This window comes from Amblyomma americanum, chromosome 8 (assembly GCF_052857255.1).
Source record: "Amblyomma americanum isolate KBUSLIRL-KWMA chromosome 8, ASM5285725v1, whole genome shotgun sequence".
Classification (NCBI taxonomy): domain Eukaryota; kingdom Metazoa; phylum Arthropoda; class Arachnida; order Ixodida; family Ixodidae; genus Amblyomma; species Amblyomma americanum.
The window spans coordinates 57,897,099-57,906,875 of NC_135504.1; the positions used below are offsets into that span (position 1 = coordinate 57,897,099).

The 9,777-nt window shown below is 45.7% G+C and overlaps 1 long non-coding RNA gene across 1 annotated transcript; it reads right to left on the minus strand.

Annotated features, from left to right (window-relative positions):
• Positions 1 to 592: 592 nt before the first annotated feature.
• LOC144100668 (uncharacterized) lies at positions 593 to 9,330 on the minus strand. The gene is made up of 4 exons (XR_013307787.1): positions 9,229 to 9,330; positions 5,770 to 5,799; positions 3,612 to 3,629; positions 593 to 622 (listed from the first exon to the last, which is right to left on the minus strand). It is a non-coding gene; the product is annotated as an uncharacterized LOC144100668 (long non-coding RNA).
• Between the last annotated feature and the right edge of the window lie 447 nt (positions 9,331 to 9,777).

Consider the following 9,777-nt stretch of genomic DNA (forward strand, 5'->3'; position numbering starts at 1 on the left):
TTCTTCCTTCCTCTCTTCCCTTGCGGCGCGGTTCAGGTGTCCAGCAATATATGAGACAGATACTGCGCCATTTCCTTTCCCCAAAAACCAATTATTATTATTATTATTTAGCATAGTGCATTTTATTACGAAGTTCATTTTTCGCAGCTTGAAATTGAGCAACAGCATCAAGGTTATTGTTACGTGTCATGCGCCTCAGCCGAGACACACGGCGTGACATCTGCAAAACATCGCGATTAATCCAAGGGAGAGTAGGGTTTCTTTTCTTCGTTTTGACGGGAAAAAACAGTTTAATGCACAGTCTAACAATATTTTTAAAATATTCAGCAAGGTAATTAACATCACCGTCACGGCTGAGCGCGCAGAAGGAGCCAATGCACTCGGCCAGTTTGTCGATTACAACGTTATCGTAAGCATGATGGAAATCCAGAAATGACGTGAACGTACACAGTGGGCTACTGGTGAAGCGGGACCGGGTAAGGAAAGCTGCTTTGTGGTCGGAAATACCATCCAAAAACCGTACACTGAAAGCATTCAGAAGTTTGTAAGGAATAATGCCACCGTTACCACCCTTTTCGCTTAGAGAACTTACCGGGATACTCGCCGGTGATCTGGCTGCCTCCTGTGTAAAAGAAATCAGGTGCAGTGCTTTTATTGTGTGTGCAAGCAACACAACTTTCAAAGCATCTCTGCATTAAGGGACCTCGTTCTTATGCGTGACACTAGGCTTTCTGAGCCCAGTCGCATGGCTGTTAATCTATTCCTTTAGAGCAGTTAGAGCGTTTTCGGCATAACATTTCTTTTTATTTGTCACGTTTGGGGCAAATAATTGTGGGACTATAAAAAGAAACAAAAATATACTGTCCCTGCCCGTGCCACAAAGCCACACCAGTCACACTGAGCGCTGGTCTCCACAAAGTATATTTATTTATCTCAGAGCAATGGTATGCAAATTTAGAGATATTTTAAAAGTACAAAAGCAACTAATAACACGAAGCGTCCGACCGTACATCCGGGCATTCATGAAGTGATTTATCGCGTATACGGTCACCAGTCAAGAGATTTATTGTTATTGAAATGAAATGCAGAATGGCTAACCAATGAATACACTGCGCTTGACATTAACGACACTGAGTGTGCGGGGGGTTTCAGTGGCTCCCATAGATGCCGCCACCGAATACGTTGGATAGCGGTTAAGCGCAGGCTCTGTTAAGGCGCGTTTATACAATGGCGTAACGCGCGCGCGCTGCACGGCGACGTCACGTCGGCCAAAACGAGACCCTGTATACTCCAACTGCGCTTGACCGCCGACGCGTTCGGTGGCTTCGGCGCACTCTGACCGCACTGGCGGAGACTTGGAGCTCGTCTCTATTTCGCGCCGAGTGCGCCAGCCGCCGCCAGTTCGGCTCCGCAGCGAGAAGCGCGTTGTCACGTCACGGCGAAATCGCAAGTTCGCGGCCAGTAAAGCTTTCGCTATGAAAGAAGTTTGGAACCTGCAGAGGACGTGACTCCGCTCTCCTCCAACTCGTTTTTTTGCGGCTCCATTCAATAGCTTCGGCAGGCCGAAGCTGTTCTTTTCGAGCTCTCGGCTAATTTCATCCATTAACAGTACACTTCTGAAGGTACATGCAAGTAGTGGGCGAGAGAACTCGATCCAGTGGACCCCGTACCTCGGGAAACGCGCGGAACCCGTTGAAGGGTCATGCTTCGGTTTTACTTTCAAGCCACCAACTTCAAACGCGAGCGCCCTTGAGGACCCATGCGTTATTATAAAAAAAAAATAAATAACGCAGCTTTTCCAACAGTCAGAAACCTCCACGACGCCGCCTGCTGCACCGTGCAACAGCGCCGTTCAAGGAATCACAATCTGTTGGCCCCAAAGCCTCGGCCAGCCTCCGATGGGCGCGACGTGCCGACCTTGTCCTCGCCACTCGCGACTCCCCGCACTGGGATTAAGATGTTTAATTAGCAACACCTGCTCACTGAGAAAGGGGGAAACGACCCGCCGACGCCTAACCTAGCCGTGCTCCCGCAAAAGCATCGCACGCTCTGTGGGGCTGAGGTCGCTAAAATGCAGGCCGGAGTTTTTGCGAGAACTTCGTTGGCGGTTTCGGGAACGGGATCCGTCGTAACGCTGGCAAGACGCCGGTGCAAACGTAAACGAAGCGACAGTAGCGACCCCCGATACATGCCTTCGCCTTCAACGTGCGGCGGCGGTAGCTTTCATTTCGGCTGCTGCTAGACCACACCGCTAGCAGCGAGAAATCGCGGAGTCTGCGTTTACGTCACGTTTCACGTCACTCCGTCTTGTGACGTCATAAGAGGACGCCGTGACGTCATAAGAGGGCGCCGAGTTTGAATCGGACGGCGGGAAAAACTTTTTCAACTTCGAATCGAAATTCCTTTGAAATAAATGCATCTTTAGCCCCCGGACAAGCGGCAAAAAGCCATGCAGTGCCGAACGATCAGATTTTGCTAACAAAAAAAAATTGATAGAGTTCTCCTCATGTCACTTTAAGGGCACCGTTGCATATTTGAAAAGAACGAAGCTAGTAACTCAGCTGGATTTGCTGTGAACAAGAATTAAAAACGAGCATTGAGAATAAAGCTGCTGGTAACCACCTAGCGGTTTTGGATTGTTCTGCTTCTATTTGTTTGCTCAGTTTACTCGCAAATCGGGCTAAGTAGAACCAAGATAAAAAAAGGCGTTCTAAGAAGAATAAACAGGTGCATGGTTATTAGCAAAAGTCTAAATTATCCCAGTATAATTTCTTAAAAGCGCCCAGTGTATGTTTCCTAACTTCTAGTTAATTTCCCGCATTCAAGGACCTTCGCTGCACAAAGCCTCTAGGAATAAGGACGCCATACAGTATCGGATAGGCGTGATCGCGTTACACTGGGGGAAACTAGTCGTGCGTAAAGAGGCAACGGGGTAGGTTCACTCATGTACGATTATACGGACCAGTATTTTTAAGGCTTTGAGCTACCAGTTCTTGTTTTGGCTAATAATTTTTCCTTTAAATAAACTGCGTTCCTCAGAGGCGAAAATTGTGAATGCCGATCGCGAGACCAACTTACAAATCCAAATAAATTACTTTAAATTGCAGTGCGTCGCCGCGTTCACTTTCGATTCGCTCTTTCTATGGCAAGCCCGTACCAACTATGATCAGGAAATGAAACTGTTTCTGTTTTGTATCCGTTTACTTGTTATAAAGATGTATCCAAGGATATCAGTTTCATTTGAAGTGTGTGTTTTACTTTTGTAGTTTGATTCACGTGTCTCCCCCCCCCCCCCCCACCCAAGCCTCAATATATATTGCTAGCCCCATGAGGATAGAGGAGACGAAATTGAATTTTTTCTTTAATTTCCTTGCCATAGCACTTTCCCTGCCTTTGCCAAGTATCTTATCTGACGTGACCCCGCTGCGACATATTCACGACTGATATAACATCGAGCACTTAAGAAAGGAAAACGAATCGACGATAGCCATCAGCGAAGCACTCCAAAGCAAAGGATTTTAGCATTTAATCAAGGCAGTGGTTACAATGGCAGTGGTTACACTAAAGACGTGCAGTTGCAACAAGCCCATCACTGCTTAAGGACTACATACCTTGCTGCTCAGTCTTGGCTGAGAAAAAAAAATGCAGGGAAAGGAATTGTCACATATGAAAACATAAATCACAGTACATAATGTGCGCAGACTACAGCCACATAGAATGCTGTGGGAGAAGCGATGCAGCTTTCATCCGATAGGAACAACAGATAGCGCGTACATCTCTTCTGTAACACCAGTGGTTGTATTTTTAACCATTCATTCAATTCAATTTCACCGTGACGCTACTCGTGACGAAATCAAAAGCGAGTGCTGAAAGCAAACAGCCAATCACAGACACTGGTGATGTTGCCGCGCTGCCACCGCTAACAACTCTCGTCGCCGCATCCTGTCCGACTGATTCCCTCAAACTAGGCTTAACGTTGTCATCGCACATTCGGCGCCCAGTTTCTATGCCTAAAGCGAGAACGGAAAACGTTGCTGCGCTTATGAGTTGATACGATAGCGTACGCAGTCTGGTGCGTCATCTGATGCTGATGTGACAGTTTAGGCTATTTGACCCGTAATCTGGTGTTTTTAAATTGTTTCAGTTAATTACTTGATCAGTTATACACTCTTCTTTAATTAGCATCATCAAGCATTAGAATTTTATTGTGTGGCTTAACACCTTAGAACCCCCTTTTTCCTATTTTTTTTATTTCATTGATCAACCAATTGCTACGATTTCTTGAACTCATCATAGCCTATCACACAGCACCCAATTATCAATCACTAGAACCACAAACTATCATGATTTGATTTTTATTCGCGTAGCCCCCGATTATTTCCGACACGCAGTGCCGACTACTACTACGTCGTTGGCTTTTCGACCTAACGAGCTGTGTACGCGATCGCGTTAAACAGTGAGCATTTAGGGGAAGGGAAGGGACGCAGTAACTCTCCCACTTCGCGGTGGTCACCCGAACAGTGACATGAAGGTAGGGATGAAGGAGAGAGCGAAAAGAGAGAAACGCTGTAGAGTAGCTCTGCAAAATAGTTCCAAACGCATGGGTATCATGAATGTAGTACGCTGTGCGCCGATAAATCTTGGCTGGCGTGTAAAACGTGTCGTACTGCTGCGTCATTTCTCGGTGTAGCACCGGTCTGCCGGTCGGACATGGGCGTGGTACAAGTTTGTGGAAATAAGCGGCACAGTGTTTAGGTTGAACATGTTGTCGCGCTAGTTGGCGTATTTGTTCTGAGATGGTAAACTTGCGCTGCAAAAAAGCTCACACAAAACGGGCTGCGGGACCAGCGCACTACGTAACACGTAAAGATGGGACCAGAGTATAACTACTTAAGGAGGACGCATTGTCAGGCTAGTTGGCGTGTTTCTTCTGACATGGTAAAAATCGGTCCTCCCGTACGCTGTATTGTGTGTGTGTTTTCCACCCAAGGTTAACATACCCGAAGGCAGTGCGTGTCTCTCAAAAGGGGTGTGACATATTCTCCTGCGTCTTGCGCCACTGGGAGCAGCGACCAATGGTAAAATACGAAAATAATACAAAATGCAATTAATCATCAAAATATAAGCCTCCCATGGTTTAAATTCGTAATCGAAGTTTCAAGCAAGCAATTAAATACATATTTTGTCTACGAAATTGCAGCCATCACCTGCCCATCCACCTTCATAGACGAAGTCAAACTGCACTTCTCATCATGAAAGTATGTTGTATGCACTTATGTTAACACCACCCTTTATGTAACACTCCCGGAAGGGAGGGGGCCTTTAAGGAAACAAAAATCAAACGAGAGTAGCCGTGCCTCCTGTTAATACTTCGACAAACACAGGCAGCTGAACGAAAGCTGCACGATGCAGATTCAGAGGTGGAAATATATCTTTTGCGACCGCCTAGCAGGTTTATTCACACGTGTTGCAGGTTCAACAGTTTTGCTTCTTCATGATCAGGAAACATTGCTGGTAGGTATTTCCAGCGTCACCTCCAATATGGGATCTAATAGCATACTGATGGTTGACTACTCATTTGGTGAGCATGAATATTGGTGCGCGTCTGGCTTAATGAACAAAGTTCGAAAGGTCTATCATATTTGTACAGGCTACCTCTAAGTGGAAGGTTTGTCAAATTTGCAATGATTCTGAATGAGCGCATAAACTCTTTAGATTGTGTGTACAAATTTTTATTCGTATTATGAAACAGTCCTACACCGTACTTACCCGAGGACAAACGGGACAACCAGGATGTCTCTACAAAAAAAGAAAACAATTTTATGGCACTCATGAAACTGCAACAGCCGAACAAGTACTAAACCACAGGTAAATGTTGCACAGAGTACACTCATGTTGCACGGGGTTTTTCAGCATGAGTTCTTGCCCTGATTACAGAAATTACCATCGAAAATACAAGTTTGGCAAGCCCGATTGTGTTCTAGATACAGCAATGGTTGTATTCTTCACTATAATTGTAATCTAGGTCGTTATCAATGAAGCTGATGCACGTGAGCTTCTTCGATGACTTAATAAGTTCCTAATGCATTTAAGAATATAGCGATATATTGCTGATGAGAGCATTAAATCACATAGGTTCGTTGCCTGGGTGAACTATATAACTTTGATTTATTTCCTATCTACTGCAGATATTCAACGGCTTAGAAAAATACAGGACCTTTAGTTTTTTAGGTGGATGCGTACATCTTTCATACGATAGCAAAATGGACATTCGTCAGGTACACTTATGATTAAGATCATCATCATCACCAGCCTGAATATGCGCACAGCAGGGAAATATCTCTCCCATCTCTCTCCAATTAGTCCTCTATCACCGCAAAGTTCGTAAGCTCATCTGCCCACCTAACTTTCTGCCGCCCGCTGCTACGCTTGCGTTCCCTTCGAATCCTCTCCGTTACCGTGAAGGAGCAGCGTTTATTTGCCTCCGCATTACAAGCCCAGCACAAGCCCATTTCTTTCCTTGATTTCGACTAGAATGTCATTAACCCGCGTTTGTACCCTCAGCCACTCTGCCCGCTTTCGGTATCTTGGCGTTACACCTATCATTTTCCTTTCCATTGCACGCTGCGTTTTCCTCAACTTACGCTGAAAACTTTTCGTAAGACTCCACGTTTCTGCCCCATATGTGAGTACCGGTAAGATACAACTTCTGTATACGTTTATATTAGGGCATATTGGTTTACTGCCAATGATCTGAGAGAACCTGCCATATGCACTCCACCCCATTCTTATTCTTCTAGTTTTTTTTCTTGTCATGATCCGGATCAGCGGCCACTACCTGCCCTAAGTGGACGAGATGCGTGATATTAACTAGTGCGCAATCTCTCAGGCCACCTGATTGCCACCATCTTGCAGCTAATACGCAGTCTCTGCCTTTTTACCCGCATAGTATGCCGTGTCCGTACTACTTCTTGTCATTGCGTAGTAAACCGATTTTCGTCACGACAACGTTCCATCGAACAGCCCCATTGAAAGTCTCTTTGAGCCACAAATGCTGCAGGGTTGCTGTGTTCCTCCGCTCTTCTGTACATCGCAGAGATAGCGCTGGAAACTCGCTCTGCGGCGTCAAGGCAACATGCATTTTAAGAACACCTGCTTTACGATTTCCGAACTACGTATAAAGCACAGAATCAAGCCTTACTCAAAAGTAGATAGCATTCGTTAAAATAATGTTCAGTGTTAGAAACACTCAAACCCCGCGTTATGCGTGTAAATTTAGAAGATGATCAAATTTTTCATCATTATGAGCTCACAGCGTATGACTATCGGTTTCTTGTCTCGCAGTTATCCACATCTAGTGCATTCCGAATTCATTAAGCATGAAATGCTTTTAGATCTCCTTGTCCGTAAACAAACGAGAGTGTCGTCCGGAAAATGAAGTCAACCTGAAGCCGAACATAAAAGGAAGCATAACTGAATAACTTAAAATAACTTCGTCAGAATTACGCCGGCAGAAAAATAAAAGTTTAGAATACTACAGCCCTGCGCGTGATTTGAATAAGTTTCGGCGGAAACAAAGCAACATTTAGTTTGCCGATGCCTCAGACTACTTGTCCATTGCCGCCGCATGATTCCGATTTAATATCTGCTACGGGTTCCATGTGGACCCAAGACAGCAAATTTATTTTTGGAAATATGGCGGAGTGCTCTAAGTAGTCCAGCACGGGTTGGCCCGGTCAAGATTGGTCTGGGACATATTACCTTTCCCAATCATTCCTCTCTTCTCTTTCGACTCTCCTACTTTAAGCACGTGGCAGCGGTTGGGGCTCAGCTTGAGCCAGTGGGCAGGCCGTGCACTTTCCCATTGATTCTTCCCGACAGCTGCAACAGAAACAACCTCCAACTCGGTGCTTTAACAGGTGGCCTCGCATGATGTGAGTTAAAACTGCCGCCTTTATCTTCGTACCTACGTCATTCTCCGCTTATAATGTCTGCTTATGCCTGTGCAGGGCGGGCAAGCTCTAAGTCACGTGGGAAAGCTCTAAGCGGTAGCCAGCGACGCTAAGCGTGCGGCTGAGAACGAAAAGAAGAGCTGCTGAACGCGACGGGAGGTAAAACACCGAAAGTGGCAAAGAAGTTTCAACGTTCAGCCCTACTAACAACAGCGGCTGACGGTTGAGGCTCCTCGAGCCGCGAACACAGGTCGGCACAATCGATGTTCTCTGTCCAGCTTGAATAACACAAGCTAGCATAGGCGGTGACACGGTCAACACCTATAAGGTTAAGGTGATATGCGAGTGTGGATACGAGCAAGGACAAAGCGTTCTAGAAAGCCCTGCGGCTTTCCTAACATCCGTTAAAAGCTTACATAAACTTTCTATGAGAGATCGACTGTCACATTTTAAATATTACAACGATTACGCACCCCTCGTTGAAACATCGAGTTTGTGCAAGAGTCCCCTTCTCCTGGATTTGTGATTACTATTACTTCACGAACTATAGCACAGTATTATGGATTATTTACACCGCAAAGAAACATGCGCACGGGCCACCTCATCTCGTCACCTACGGAGAGAAACTGAGGACAGTCCATTATGCCTAACTACTGGATCCTGAAATCCCATTAAGGCATTTTTACTTTCTGCTCGTCGTAACTCTACGGCGTGCATTTTTTTTTTTACTCCTGATTCTTCTTCTCCTGACCGCTTGTCCTTCAGTTGCGTATTGCCTGTGGAACGATAATAATAATTGGTTTTTGGTGGAAAGGAAATGGCGCAGTATCTGTCTCATATATCGTTGGACACCTGAACCGCGCCGTAAGGGAAGAGATAAAGGAGGGAGTGAAAGAAGAGAGGAACAAATAGGTCCGTAGTGGAGGGCTCCGGAATAATTTCGACCACCTGGGGATCTTTAACGTGCACTGACATCGCACAGCACACGGGTGCCTTGGCGTTTTGCCTCCATAAAAACGCAGCCGCCGCGGTCGGGTTCGAACCCGGGAACTCCGGATCAGTAGTCGAGCGCCCTAACCACTGAGCCACCGCGGCGGGTATGTGGAACAAGCACCGTTTTCTATTTCGCGATAAAAACTGCTAAAGGGCGATTGAGTGGCGAATTAGAAGACATTCAGCTAGCGAGGGGCTGAGTTTCGAAATGTCTTTCAGTTTTGTGCTCAGCGTTCGCTTCTGATTGAAGCCTTCATGAAATAAATGCTGCTAGCTTACTCACGCCACATGGTTGAAGATTTTGCTTCCGGAGGTTGGGCTGAGAGCGGAACAAGTCCTTCGAAGATGCGTTCGGCGAAATTCCAAGCGCAGCGCTAATAGAAGAAAGGAACAAAAGGTGAGAACCGTTTGCTCTTCGCCTTCCTCTTCTTCTGAAGGCGGCAAGCTGTCATGGATGTGGCGGCGCTGCCATTTTGCACACGCACTTGCCGAAGACTCTACAGTGGCTCATTCTTAGATTGGTGCGCAGAGGTTGACTGATATAGCTGATGTGCGATGATTGCACGCCATCTGTCCAATGACTCGTGTACAAATCTTATATAACAAAACGTTTAATGACATGGACATATTTGCCTAATTGTTGTTTTCGTGCCTGCTTTTAAATCTTTTGAAGTGGTGTTTTTGATGTATCTGACCTAGTGTGCGCTCGTTCAGGCCACTTGGCTGTTGAGGCACACTCAAATAAACATATCTATCTATCTATCTATCTATCTATCTATCTATCTATCTATCTATCTATCTATCTATCTATCTATCTATCTATCTATCTATC